At 47.1% G+C, this 13,232-nt stretch overlaps 1 protein-coding gene and 1 pseudogene across 1 annotated transcript in view; one reads left to right on the top strand and one right to left on the bottom strand.

The window, feature by feature from the left end:
- TIAM1 (TIAM Rac1 associated GEF 1) overlaps positions 1 to 13,232 on the top strand; it is a 374,369-nt gene that overhangs the window by 29,608 nt on the left and 331,529 nt on the right. The window lies entirely within an intron of this gene.
- On the bottom strand, positions 2,280 to 3,002 carry LOC102747732 (large ribosomal subunit protein bL35m pseudogene; annotated as a pseudogene).

Genomic DNA, 13,232 nt, shown 5'->3' with positions numbered 1-13,232 from the left:
AGTCCCCCGGTTCCTAAAGAGCTGACTGAAGCCTAGAAGCTCATCAGGTGGTGTCCAGGATTGTCCAGGAGTCCTGTTACGTCATCATGCTTCTGCTCTGGAATCATGTTCTTTTTGTTCTTAATTTCAACGTCTAGACACCTTCCTTAAAGGAGTCTTAATCGGGTGCTTCCTCTGACTTGTCCTTCCTTTGAGAAGTTCTGCTACTTCTATCAATGCATTGTGTTTTTTCAGACCCCTTTTAACAGCGCGATTTGGGATTTTTTTTTCTGTAAAAGCATTTAACTGTTCAGTTCATTAAGCTCTATTTGGCAAACCCTGCACCTCATAAAGTTTCAGGGGGCCCTTTTTATGTCTTGGTGTGGCTCTATTCTTTCCTAACGTTCGTAAAGAGAGAATAAAATGCAACAAGATGTTTTGTTTGATTTCCTTCTCCGTGCAGGTCCTTTTGTGGGGCGTGAAAGGTTGAAAAGAGAAGTCTTCTTTTTTAGAGGAGTTACCACTGTTTAAAAACATGGTCTTGGGTGCCATGACAAAGCTATCTCTAGCCCCGAATGAGGATGGTCCACTGGGGTTGCTTGAGGATTTGCTCAGATTCCTTTTACAGATAGTCAGTGAGTTATAGTCTTCGCGGTTGTCGCTGAAATACTTGTCATGTTGAGATACTGGGTAATATTAATTACCACAATGGAGAAACAGATGTTTAATTTGTTATTTAAATTGGTCAAATCAAGGGGCACCTGGCTGGCTCAGTCAGTGGAGCATGCGACCCCTGATCTCTGGGTTGTAAGTTCAAGCCCCATGTTGGGTGTAGACATTACATAAAAATACAAAATCTAAAAATAAATAAATAAATGGGTCGCATCAAAAGACACTTCCTCACTGTTTTCAATTCTTTTGTTTGTTTTCTGCCCATCCCTACCACCTGTTTTCAATTGTTCTTTCCACTGATCCCATTAGGATAGAACTATTGGCCAAGGACTGTTCCAATTGAGAAAAATGGGAGCCTAAGGTCCAGAAACAAAGGCTCCCTAGAACATAAAGGAGAATATTTAATAATCTTGTAGGAGGGACATGATGAATAATTCCTTAACAGTTAGAGTTCTTGCTCACCTTTACTTCAAGAGGCTCAGTTGTGTATACGTGTGTTTTTTGTCATCATTTGTGATGTGAAAACCAAAGCTCACAGAGGTGAAGTAATTTGCTCAAGGTCACACACACAGTGAGTGCTGGAGCCTTAGGCTTTCTGGAATTTTAGAATATGATCTTTAAGAAAAACTCTAAAAACTATTTTCTCATTGAAATTAAGACTTCCAGCTTGATTTCTTTTTTTTTTTTTTGGCCAACTTTTTGTCATTTCCAGACCATAAAGTAGAAAGCCGGCCTCGTTAAGAATTTTAGGATGAGGGTGCTTTTTAGAGGAGGTGGTGGAGTTGAGGTAATTGAGAGTAAACCAAGCAGTCCGTCCCTTCTTAAGTTGAGGAATAAGCAAGCATAGCGCCACTTGATGTGTGAGTTCATATACTTGTGGAATGAAAGGAAGCAAGCATGGATCATTTATTAAGCCCCTGCTCTGTGGCAGGCTGTGTTCTTTCACTCAGGCTGTGGATAAACCCCTGACATTTGTAAGCCCTGGGTCCTATTCAGGATTTACTGTCACCATATGAAGCAGGTGTTACTTCGCCTATGGAAAAGGTGGCAGACGCCTGGAGAGTTTTTAATTGGTCCAGCAAGGGGAGTCAGTGGGTGAAGCTGATCTTGAATTCAGCTTCTGATTCCCAGACCAGCTTTCTTCTCCTGCCCCACAGCTTATGTTACATAATGTTTCTTTATGTTTATATGCGGTATAAATCTCCAATCGGACGGACGGCTGGGAAGTGCTTTTGGCCGGCTTTGTTGCTTCAGCTGTCTGAAAGGCATGGCTTTCATAAACATGGAGAGGGAATTGGATTTTTACTTTGTGATAATTCATATTACAGAAGTGAGAAAGGTCATTACCACGGGAATTCCATTGATCCCCGAAGCTGTGGGTCTTCAATGAGTTGGCCTGCCTAGGACAGTCACATTTTTTCCCTCTTTTGATATTTAATACCACATATGCCTTCTTTTTTTTTTTTTAAGAAGGCATAATTTCATGAATGAAAATTTAAAACTCGAAAGAAAAATAGAACCTCACCTGTAAACTTACCAATCTTAAATAGCTACTGTTGCTGGTCTTTTATTGTGGTAAAATATATAGAACATAAAATTGACCATTTTAACCATTTATTTTTAATCCATTGTGTTAAAACTTTAATAAGTTTAATGTTGGAACTGTGTGTTTTCAGACCAACTGGCACAATTTACATCAAGTTTTGTACTTATTCCATTTTGCAATGACATCATATACACGAAGATACATCTTCAGTAGCTAGAAGTCATAAAATTTCTGATCTATACTTTCAGGTTTGTCCAATGGTACTTCTGATAAGGATCGTCAGCATACCAGTTTGCCTCTTCCAGAAAGACGTTGTCATTTTATCTAAGAGCTTACTCTGGGTTTTATTGCAGAACACAAATTCCCTCAAGCGCCTTTATCTTGCAGCCGTCTTTTTCCATAATTTTTTCTTATAACCAGCCTTCCTCCTCAGCCACAGGCCAGAATGAAGTCGAAGAAACCTATAGACAACAGCTTTCACGGTCTTTCTTTTCCCTTTCCGTGAACTGAAGTACGTTAAAGTTCTGACTGGTAGCTTCAGGACGTTTGGAAGCAAGGGGGCCGCTCTGTTGAGGATTGCTGTACTATGCCCACATGTCAGTTTTCTGACACATGTGCTAAGTCCAGGAGCAGAGGAAACAATTGGTGTCTGAAGAGAACTAAAATGTCGGGTGGACAGTGCAGAGCTGAGACAGGCATTCTTGACACAGTTTTGATAGGCTGAAGACACCAGAATGTTCAAGGGCTGTAAGACTCCTGATGCTGCCCTCACAGCATGAGCAAAGGCAGCGACCGCCATCTTGCCACCCATTTTAACCATTTTTAAATGGTTCCAGTTCAGTGGCATTAAGTACTCACACTGCTCTGAGATTTCGCAGACGAAATTTCCACACCCAACGAACACTAACTCCCCATGCCCCCTCCCAGAGTCCCTGAGTTGACTGCCGTAGGAATCTCCTGTAGGTCCAATCATGCAGTATTTGTCCTTCTGTGGCTGGCTTACTTCACTTAGCATCATGTCGTCAAAGTTCAGCCCTGTTGTAGCAGGTGTCTTTCCTTATTGAGGTTGATAATATTCCATTGTATGGATAGACCACATTTTGTTGATCCGGTCATCTGATGATGGGCACTTGGGTTGTTTCCATATCTTGGCCAAGCTGCTGTGAACACGGGTGTACTAGTATCTCAAGTCCTTGCTGTCATTTCTTTTGTGTATACACCGGAAGTGGAATTGCTGGATCAGATGATAATTCTATGTTTAATTTTTTGAGGAACCACCATACTGTTTTCCACAGTGGTGGCGCCATTTTGTATTCCCACCACCAGTGTGCAGGGCTTCCGAGTTCTCCACATCCTCACCATTCCTTGTTTTCTGTGTTTTGTTAATGGCCATCCTCATGGGTGTGAGGTGGTATCTCATTGTGGTTTTGGTTTGCATTTCCCTAAGGATGAGTGATGTTGAGCATCTTTTCATGTGCTTATTATTAGCATTGAACAAACTAGTGTACCTCCTAGTGTTTACCTTGGCATCTGTTTTTGTTTCATGCGTGTAATCGTTGTCTACACAAAACTATGTTCAAGTATATTCCCTATTTTCCACTGACCATCATCATCAGCCGGTTTAGTGTTGCAGTAGAGTGTGAAGGTATATTTTAAACTCACCCGATTGGTAATTTAATTTAGTGATAATTCCCACCACCCCAAATTCTTTTCCTTAGGAAACCTATGATCATTGGTTGTAGCAGCCCTCTGTTGGGGTATCACAGGGCCATGTACATTGTGAATACTCTTGGGGATTTCAAGTGGAGGGCTCTGGGGTTTATTATGGAGTGTCGGGAGCTTGAGGATGAGTTACAACTTTTCTTTAAATGCTGATGCCCAGAGAATAGGGGGCATCTTATCTGCTTGTCTGTGACATGTATGACTGGGCAACTTGGACCCGTCAGTGAATGGGTTAATTGCATTGCTTCGTTTCCAAGTGGAAAACTGGTCTCTGGGATGCGCACTCTCTTCTCCCCCATGGTGGTGTGCTCAACTTCCTCTTGTCTTTTATTTGGAACCTGGAGAATGTTTTTCATAGAAACAATGTTACCGGGGTGACTGTTTCCCAGGTTACTTCTAAAGGCCACAGGAACCCACATGTCGATTCGCCGGAGCCGGCACGGTGTGTTGGGAAGATCAGATGGACGGAGCTGGCACCTGGCTTGCTCTGACCCCGCGATTGGGAGCCCACTGTCCCTTCCTGCTGAGTCCAGGTTTCCATGTCCATAAGATGGAGATAATACCGGCTAGTGTGAGACGTGAAGTGATTAATGATTAGTTTCCCAAGTCACACACTTGGTGGCTTAAAACAACACTCATTTATTCCTCCCAGTTCTTTGGGCCGGAAGTCCACAATCGGTATCACTGGCTCAAAATCAACATTGTGGGCAGGGCCACACTCCCTCCGAGGCTCTCAGGAGAACCTGTCCCTTGCCTCTTCTAGCTCCAGGGGCTGCCGGCGTTCCTTGACTGGTGGTGACACTCTGTGCTCCCATTCCTTTGTCTGTGTGTCCTTCTCTTAAATCTCTGAAATCTCCCTCTGCCTCTGTTTCATTAGGATGCATGTGATTGCATTTTGGTTAAGATCCTTAACTCAATTGTATCTTTTCTCGTATGAGGTAATATTCACAGGTTCTGGGGATTAGGGTTGGGGGATGGGTTTGGGGGACACTCCTTCCAGGATGAGGGAAAAAAGTAATAGTGTTCTCCACCAATGTTTTTATGTGATGGGATTGCCTTTTTTTTAAAAAATAGATTTATTTATTTACTTAAGAGAGAGAGAGTGGGGGAGGGGCAGAGGGCGAGAATCCTTCAAGCAGACTCCCCCGCTGAGCATGGAGCCCACTGGGGGGCTTGATCCCACGACCCTGAGATCATGACCTGAGCCGAAACCAAGAGCCGGATGCTCGACTGACTGAGCCACCCAGGTGCCTCTTGTCTTAAGTTTTTTACATGGATACCTGAGATCAAGTGATGGAGCAGGGAATTGTGGCTGTACCCCTCACCCTGTGAGTATTTAAGCCCTTGGCACAGGGCCGGGCAGAGACAGAACCCAATACACACTAACTTACAGTTCTGAGAATGTTCTGCTCTGCTGCCCTGACTCTTACTCATTTTCATTCTAACTTCCTTTTGTCCATCTTCCTCCTTTTTTTTTTTTTTCCAGATCCTATGTGGGTGCCCATAGCATGTTGGGTTTTGCCCAAAGCAAGTGTTGGGACTTGGGATCAGTAGCTCTGATGAGGCAAGAAGATGTCATATATCAGATATTGCAGGTTGATCACACTTAGGTAATTCCCTCCCTTGGGGAGCCCGTGGGGATGAGTCAGCTCTACTGTCCCCATGGAGCCAGCGAAGACCCCTTCTAGGACACAAGCCGGAGTTGTTCCCAGCATTTCCTGAGTGTGTTTTGACCTGCGCAAAGCAGCTAACCTGGTGGCCGCGACTGGGAGCCTTGCATTCAATTTTCTTGAATCGCTTGTTTGCGAGAGTGCTGACCGACTCCGGTTTTATTCTGTAGGATTCCTGGCTGTTGCTGCCACTGTGGGCCTGAACCTGGACGTGGAGATTTGCTGGCCTGTAAAGTTGCTGATTTCACACTGCCCTTTCCGGTTCTAGAAGAGGTTCAGTAGGTTAATCAGCAAGCATGTGTTTCTTTGTGTCTAGCTTGTGCCAGGCTCTGAGGGGCTTACAAAGACGAAGCTCCTAAGCCAAGTAGGTGGAAGTAGGAGAAAGTGTTGATTATGAGCGTGGCAGTGGGCGCCACGCTTGAGCGGGCATCAGAACCACCTGGAGAGTTCATTAGGGCACAGACAGCTGGCTCCGGGACCACACTTTGAGAACCGCTATGCCATGGGGTCATGGAGGACGGAGTATCTAACTCAACGGGGAGGTCAGGAAGGCTTCCCAGAGGTGGGCCTTTTCCACCTGGGCTTAGGATGAGCCTGATTTTCCTAGATGGACGAGAGAGGATGGGCATTTCAGGCCAAGGGGAGGGTGGTGTGGCGAGGTAGGGAATGGAATGGTGGGTCATGGTTTTGGAGGGTTGCTTGTGGCTAGATTGTGAAGAAATGGGGAAAAGTAGAGAATAAAGTGTAAGAGGTTCTTTTTTTTGGTCAAGGGCACAGGAATCTTGGATTTCTGTAGAAGTGTTAGTCAGGTCTCTGGAAAGCTAGGAAAGAGTGGCCCAACCAGGTGAGGCCCTTCCGCCCGCATCTTGTGTCGGAAGGAACCCCAAGGTGAGTTTGGAAGCTACATGGATGTCCGCGGTAGAAATGAGGAGAGCTGGAAGCAAGAAGTAATGCGGCTCTATCTCCCTCCCATCTCTGCCGTCTTCCAACACAGGCTTTCTAGTGGAACAGAGTTGCCTTTGTCCTGTCGTCCCTCCCAGCGTCGGCCTCCAGGAGGCCTGTGTTCTTGCCGAGAGAAGGCAGCTCAGCGAGGCTGGCAGGGACCACACCCAGACCTATAGGCGCAGGCTCTGCCATCCAAATCCTGAAGGATTTAAGGACTGTAGTTGTTTCAAAATTGGAATCAAAATGAGTTTTTATTTTCTTTCTGCCTGGTCACTTCGCATTTTCAGCAGTTGCATTCCTCGCCCCTGAGCGGTTGGTGGCTCCCCTTTAGAACCCTGGAAGCCAGAACCTCGAATTTGCAAATTCTCCCATTCAACCAGTTTGGTTAGATAATTGCCTTTTCTGTTGAAAACAGTTTTTACTTTCTCTAGTCCTGGGTCTGCATTATGTTTGGGGGCAAACAACTTTGATTCTATAGTCTATTCTTTTTTTTTTTTTTTTAAAGATTTTATTTATTAGAGAGAGAGAGAGAGCATGGCGGGGGGGCGGGGCGGATAGGGAGAGGGAAAAGCAGACTCCACGCTGAGCAGGGAGCCTGACATGGGGCTCCATCCCCGGACCCCATCATGACCTGAGCTGAAATCAAGAGTCAGACGCTTGACCGACTGAGCCGCCCAGGCGCCCCTCTACTCTATAGTCTGTTCTTAATTTCAACTCTCAGATCATGGGTTGGAAGGAATTGGGGATGGAGGGAGGGGTGGGATCAGAGCAGCTTTGAGATATAAGGGGACTCCCCTGAGAAATGTCCCTCTGTTGTGGTCCTTTGGGAGAATGTGCCAGAACCTTGTTTTTGCAGGCAGATCTGGTTTGATGTAAAGAAAACAGCCGACAGGCATGATTCCTATATAAGAGGCTCCTTTAAAATAAATTCAGAAATTCACTCTTCTACTACAGGTATGATCTGTTTTCTAAGGAGCTTATTTTGGCAGTTTGATTCCGCTGCTAAAGAACATGGGAGGGATGGATAGGACGGAGAGGGTGAGAGCTTGTAAGTTACCCTCTTGGGTGGCTGTGCTGTCCTGATTAAGAGTTTGCATTATGATGGATGCTAACTAGACTTAGTGTGTTGATCATTTTGCAGCATATGCATATATTGAATCGTTATGTTGTATACCTGAAACTAATGTTATATCTCCATTACAAAATTAATTACTTAAAAAAAGTTTGCATTTTTCAAGATGATAGATAGCATCAAAACTCAATAGGAGCTCTGCTTAATAATGAACATGGGCCTCTGAGGTAGTGAGAAAATTGAGAGATTAAAGCAGCGTAGTCTAGGGGCGCCTGGGTGGCCCAGGCGGTTCAGCATCCGACTCTTGCTTTTGGCTCAGGTCATGGTCTCAGGGTGGTGAGATCAAGCCCAGTGTCAGCTCCGCACTGGGTGTGAAGCCTGTTTAAGATTTTCTCTCTCTCCCTCTCCCTCCACCCCTCTCCCCTGCTTGCACTGATGCTCTCTAAAAACAAAAAACCAAAAACTAAAACCACCACCACCACAACAAAACCATACCACAGCATGGTCTAGTGGGTAAGAGCATGGAGCTCAGTTTCAGTTGCCTGGGCATGAACGGTGGCTCTTCACTTGGGGCTAGTGGTTTCCTCATCTGTAAAATGGGCATAATACAGTTCATCTATCTCATAGGGTTGTTGTGAAGATTGAGTTCATATTTGTGAAGAGTTTAAAATAGTGCCTGATGCATGGCACTCGTGTATGTATATGGCACATGTGTAAAAATGTCTGTTAAGCAAAATAAATCAATTTCTAGAGGATAAGAATGATGAAAACGAGTAAATGTTAGATATTACTAACTTTTTAGAGCAGAGCTATTAGCCCTCTGGAAACCCTGCATAGTCTTTAATTGTCCAAGCTTATGTGGTTTATGTGGTTTGTTCTAGAACATTCAAGATTCTCTGTGTTTAGAGAAGATTATCCTAGACTTTGGAAAAGAAAAGGAAGTGCTAAGAGTTTTCTTTATAATTGACTTTCTTAAGTTAGATATTTTGGAGAAAAAGAGCAGGAAGAGTCTTGCAGAGGGTCATGTCCATGGTTTTCAAACTGGGTTATAAGGTATTTGTTGGTTTATTTAGGGCTGTTATGATAACATTTAAAAAACTGCAGTAGAATAGGAAATTTCAGTGCATCCCACATAAAGAAGATATTTTTTGTGTTACATACCTGTAGCACATACCTGTAGACCTGTGTCTGTAGGTCGCCATGTGATATTTCTTACCACTGGACCTGACTTGCTACCCTCCTCTGTATCCCCGGGGCTGGAATAGCGCCTCTTGTCTGCTTCTGCCAATCACTGCCAATGCTCATCACTTTCAAATGGATTCTCAGGTTAGATTTTCTTCCTTCCTTTTCTTTCTCTTTTTCTTTCTGTCTCTCTCTCTTTCTCTTTCTCTTCTTTCTTTCTTTCTGTTAGATTTTTCTTTCTTTCGGTTAGATTTTCTTCCTTCCTCCTTTCCTTTCCTTTTTTTCTTTCTTTCTTTTCTTTCTTTTTCTTTCTTTCTTTCCTTCCTTCCTTCCTTCCTTTCTTTCTTTCTTTCGTTCTGTTAGATTTTCCCTTTCTCTTTCTTTCTTTTGAGAGAGTATGTGCATGCATGAGCTGGGGGTGGGGGCGGGGGGGGGAGCAGAAGGAGAGAGAGAATCTTAAGCTTCACGCCCAGTGCAGAGCCCCATGCTGGGCTCAAACTCATGACTCTGATCATGACCGGATCCGCCAAAATCAAGAGTTGGACGCTTAACTGACTGAGCCAACCAAGCACCCCTCAGATTACATTTTCTTAAAAATATTTTCCCCTTTCCCTAGCAGCTAGGTATATGGGATTTTATTTTTTATTTTTTTAAATTATTTTTAAAGATTTTATTTATTTGAGGGAGAGAGAGCAAGCGAGCACAAGTGGGGGGGAGGGGCAGTGGGAGAGGGAGAAGCAGACTCCCCACTGAGCAGGGAGCCTCATGCTGGTCTTGATCCTGGGACTCCAGGATCATGACCTGAGCTGAAGGCAGACGCTTAACTTACTGAGCCACCCGGGCGCCCCTAAGCTTGGGATTTTAATAGTTTGGAATATTTCGTTAGTACTATTTTTCTTTTTGCTCTTCTCTGCCTGGAAAATTTGGTACATTTGGGGGTTGCACGTGATCAGTCCAGGATGGGAGAGGCCCGAGGAAGGGTTTTTAGGGATGTTACATACAACTGAGAGAAGCATGCCTTGGTGACACAACTCTTTATTAGGATTGGTGAAATCCCTTTATAGCTTGGGCTCTATGTGCCGGGCATGTGGTGCTTTATAATAGTACCTCATTTGATTTTCATAATAGTAGTAGCTAGATATTATTATTATTATTACTGTTACCCTCTTTTTTACAGATGAGGAAGACCCAGGCTCCGAGAGCATGACTTGGCCAGGGTGGGGTGGCTGGTGAGTGACAGAGCCGGGACCTGAGCCCAGCCATTCTGGCTGTGGAGACAAGTGCCGATGAGCGCTCTGCTACGCTGTGTTGTAAATCAGTTTCCGAATTTCATTAAAAGCTAATAATTTTGATCGAGCCTTTCTGTCTATTGCTAAGTGGCTTCAGGGGTCCCAACCTTCCGTTCCACCAAACTGCTCAACCCAGGGCTCCTAGGCTTTAGTTCCCTGGGGTTGCGCTAATGAGGTCCGGCACCCGGGGGCAGTTAACACAACACACCTGTACTCTCTGATGGTTCTGGAGACGAGAGCTCCATGATGGAGGTGTTGTCGGGCCTTGCCTTGTTCCCTCTGAAGATTGTAGGGTCAGTGTGTTCAAACCTCTCTCCTAGATTCAGGGTTGCCGGCAGTCCTGGGCGTCCCAGGGCCTCGAGGCACATCACTCCAGTTTCTGCCTCCATAGCCACATGGCCCTCTCTCCTCTCGTCTCTGCCCCTTCTTACAAGGAGACCAGTCATGTGCGTTTGGGGGCCCCCCTCCCTCCAGTACATCCTCAGCTAATTGCATCTGCAGTGGCCAAATGGTAAAATGTAAACAGTTTCCGAACAAGGTCACTGTCACGGGCTAATCGTGTCCCCCTCAAGTTCATGTGCTGAAGCCTTAACCCCCTAGAACTTCAGAAAGGGACTACGTTTAGAGATGGGCTTTTACAGAGGTAAGTACGTTAAAAGGGTGGCCCTTAGGGTGGGTCCTAATCCAGTCTGGTTGGCGTTCTTCTAAGTTGAGGAAATTGGGACACACACACACACACACACACACAGACATCATGGATGTGCTCTCACACCCACGGTACTCAGGAGAAACCCGGTCCTGCCAACACCATGATCCTGGACTGCCAGCCTCCAGACTGTGGAAACTAAATTTCTGTTGTTTAAGCTCCTGTCTGTGGAACTTCGTGAGGGCAGCCCGAGCAAATGAAGTCACATTCCCAGGTAGGAGGGGTTAGGACGTCAACTTTTGGGGGGACACAGCTGAACCCACAGTACCAGGTCTTGATTCCACCGCTCAGATTAGGAGATCCTCTGATGGCCCTGCCTCGTAGGATGCTGGTTCTGATGTGGGGTTACATGGAACGGGGGGCTGGGCCCTTCTTTCCTGCCCGGGCACCGATATACCTGCCTGAAATAGACACACACACCCCCTGCGGGGTGGGGAGGGGCCTGGAGGCCAGGGGCCTGGAGGCCAGGGGCCTGGAGGCCAGGGGCCTGGAGGCCAGGGGCCTGGAGGCCAGGGGCCTGGAGGCCAGGGGCCTGGAGGCCAGGGGCCTGGAGGCCAGGGGCCTGGAGGCCAGGGGCCTGGAGGCCAAGGGTGTGGGCAGAGATTGCAGGCTAACGCGGGAACTTGCCGACCGGCCGAGCTGCCGTTCCAGATAGTTCCTGAGCGAGAGGAACAGGTAGCGCTCCCGTAAGGGCAGAGCCTCTGACTTCTGTTCCCTTTAAAGATGAGCCTCTGACGGCTCAGACAAAGCACCGGGGACGGATCTGGAGCTCAAGCTTCGCCAGTCCCGCCTCACCCCGCCCCTCATTGCCCCGCCTCCTCCTCGCCCCGTCCTCCCTTCCTCTCCTCCCTTGCCCCGCCCCTGTCCTTGCCCTGCCTCTCCCCTCCCCTCCTCCCCTCCCTGCTCGCTCCTCTGACGTCCTCCTGGGGAATGGGAGAGGCACAGCTCCCCTGGGGAAAGGGATGAGCCATCGCTATGAGACGCCTGGTTATTTTTGCTTCGTGCCTGGGTGTGGGCGTTTGTGTTGACAGGGGCGGGGGAGGCGGTGACGGGTTGCTGGAACAGTTGGGTGCCCGTGGAGCGGGTGGGAGGTGGCGCCCGTGCGAGGCAGGTGACTTGGCACTCACGTGGCCCCTGGGGCTTTGCAGGACTCCGGGGGAGCTGGATTTGCTCCTCGGTGCCGGGAGGGGGGGGGTCCCATTCCCTCCTCCATGTCACGTGCAGAGGGTGCCGCCTGATCCCACCCCAGCACACCCAAGGGGTGCAGTGGTGGCTGAGTGGGTGATTCTCACTGGGGTGACATCTCAGCAGGAGGGTTTGGTGTCAGTCCTGCAGAATCTTGCCCAGTGCTCTCCATCCCCATTATCTCCATTAAATATGCTCCTAGTGCATTTAAACATAAATCCTGTGCTTACCCTGACCTCCCCCCGTCTCCACCCCAGGGTGGCTCTCAACTCAGCACTGGCTGCACTAGAAATATGTGTTCATCATACTGGGCGGGGGAAGGGGGCCAGAGTGAGTTACTAGCATTTAGCCCAGTTGGCTCAGCTAACCTCCTGCGATATGCCCCACCCCGAATGCCTGCAATTTCTGTGTTGCCCTCCTGTAGGGACACCCTGGAGCTGCCCCTGCTGGGTGAGTTGAAAAAGACCCCGGGAATGTTGAAACCCAGATCCCTTCAATGTTAGGATCACTGATGTCGTCTGAGGCACCTACGTATTCAACAGGTTTGGAAACTGAGATTCAGGTCAACAGGCCTGGATCATAGGTGGTTATTTGGTTAGAAATTTCACGATGAAAGTGTCCTCCTCTGTTTTTCTATTTGCTGCCACCACAAGAATCCCAGTCCAGGGCTTTCCCCACGTTCCACCCTGGCTGGTGTCCTAGGGCTGTGGTCACAAAGTAGCCCCAACTGGGTGGCTTGAAAGTAGATTTATTCTCTCACAGTCCAGGAGACTAGAGTCTGAAATGAAGGTGTTGGCAGAATCACGCTCCCTCGAAGACTCTAGGAAAGAGTCCTTCCTTGCTTCTTCCTGGCATCCGGCGACCCCAGTGTTCTTTGCGTTCTCGAGCTTGGAGCTGCATCACCTCAGCCGCTGCCTCCATCTTGATACACCCTCCCCTGGGTCTGTCTCTGTCTTTAAATTTTCTTTTTTTATAAAGACATCAGCTGTTGGATGAGGGCCCACCCTAACCTAATGTGACCTCATCTGAACTTGATTAGTCTGCACAAAGACCCTATTTTCAAATAAGGTCATCTTCACAGCAACCCCAGGGTTAAGACTTCAAGATATATTTTGGGGGGGCAGAGTTGAACTCCTAACACCCCCCTCGCCACGCTGCTCTGCCTTGCCTTCCCAGAATATGAATGATGTTAGAGGTGCTGCCGCCTGCATCAATTTTATTATTATGTATCTGTTCCCCGCTTTGTTTGAGCCCAGAGTTATCC

This window comes from Leptonychotes weddellii, chromosome 1 (assembly GCF_054177405.1).
Source record: "Leptonychotes weddellii isolate Sample4059 chromosome 1, ASM5417740v2, whole genome shotgun sequence".
Taxonomy (NCBI): Eukaryota; Metazoa; Chordata; class Mammalia; order Carnivora; family Phocidae; genus Leptonychotes; species Leptonychotes weddellii.
The sequence above is the reverse complement of the archived record's forward strand: the minus strand, read 5'-3'. Positions and strand labels throughout refer to the sequence as shown.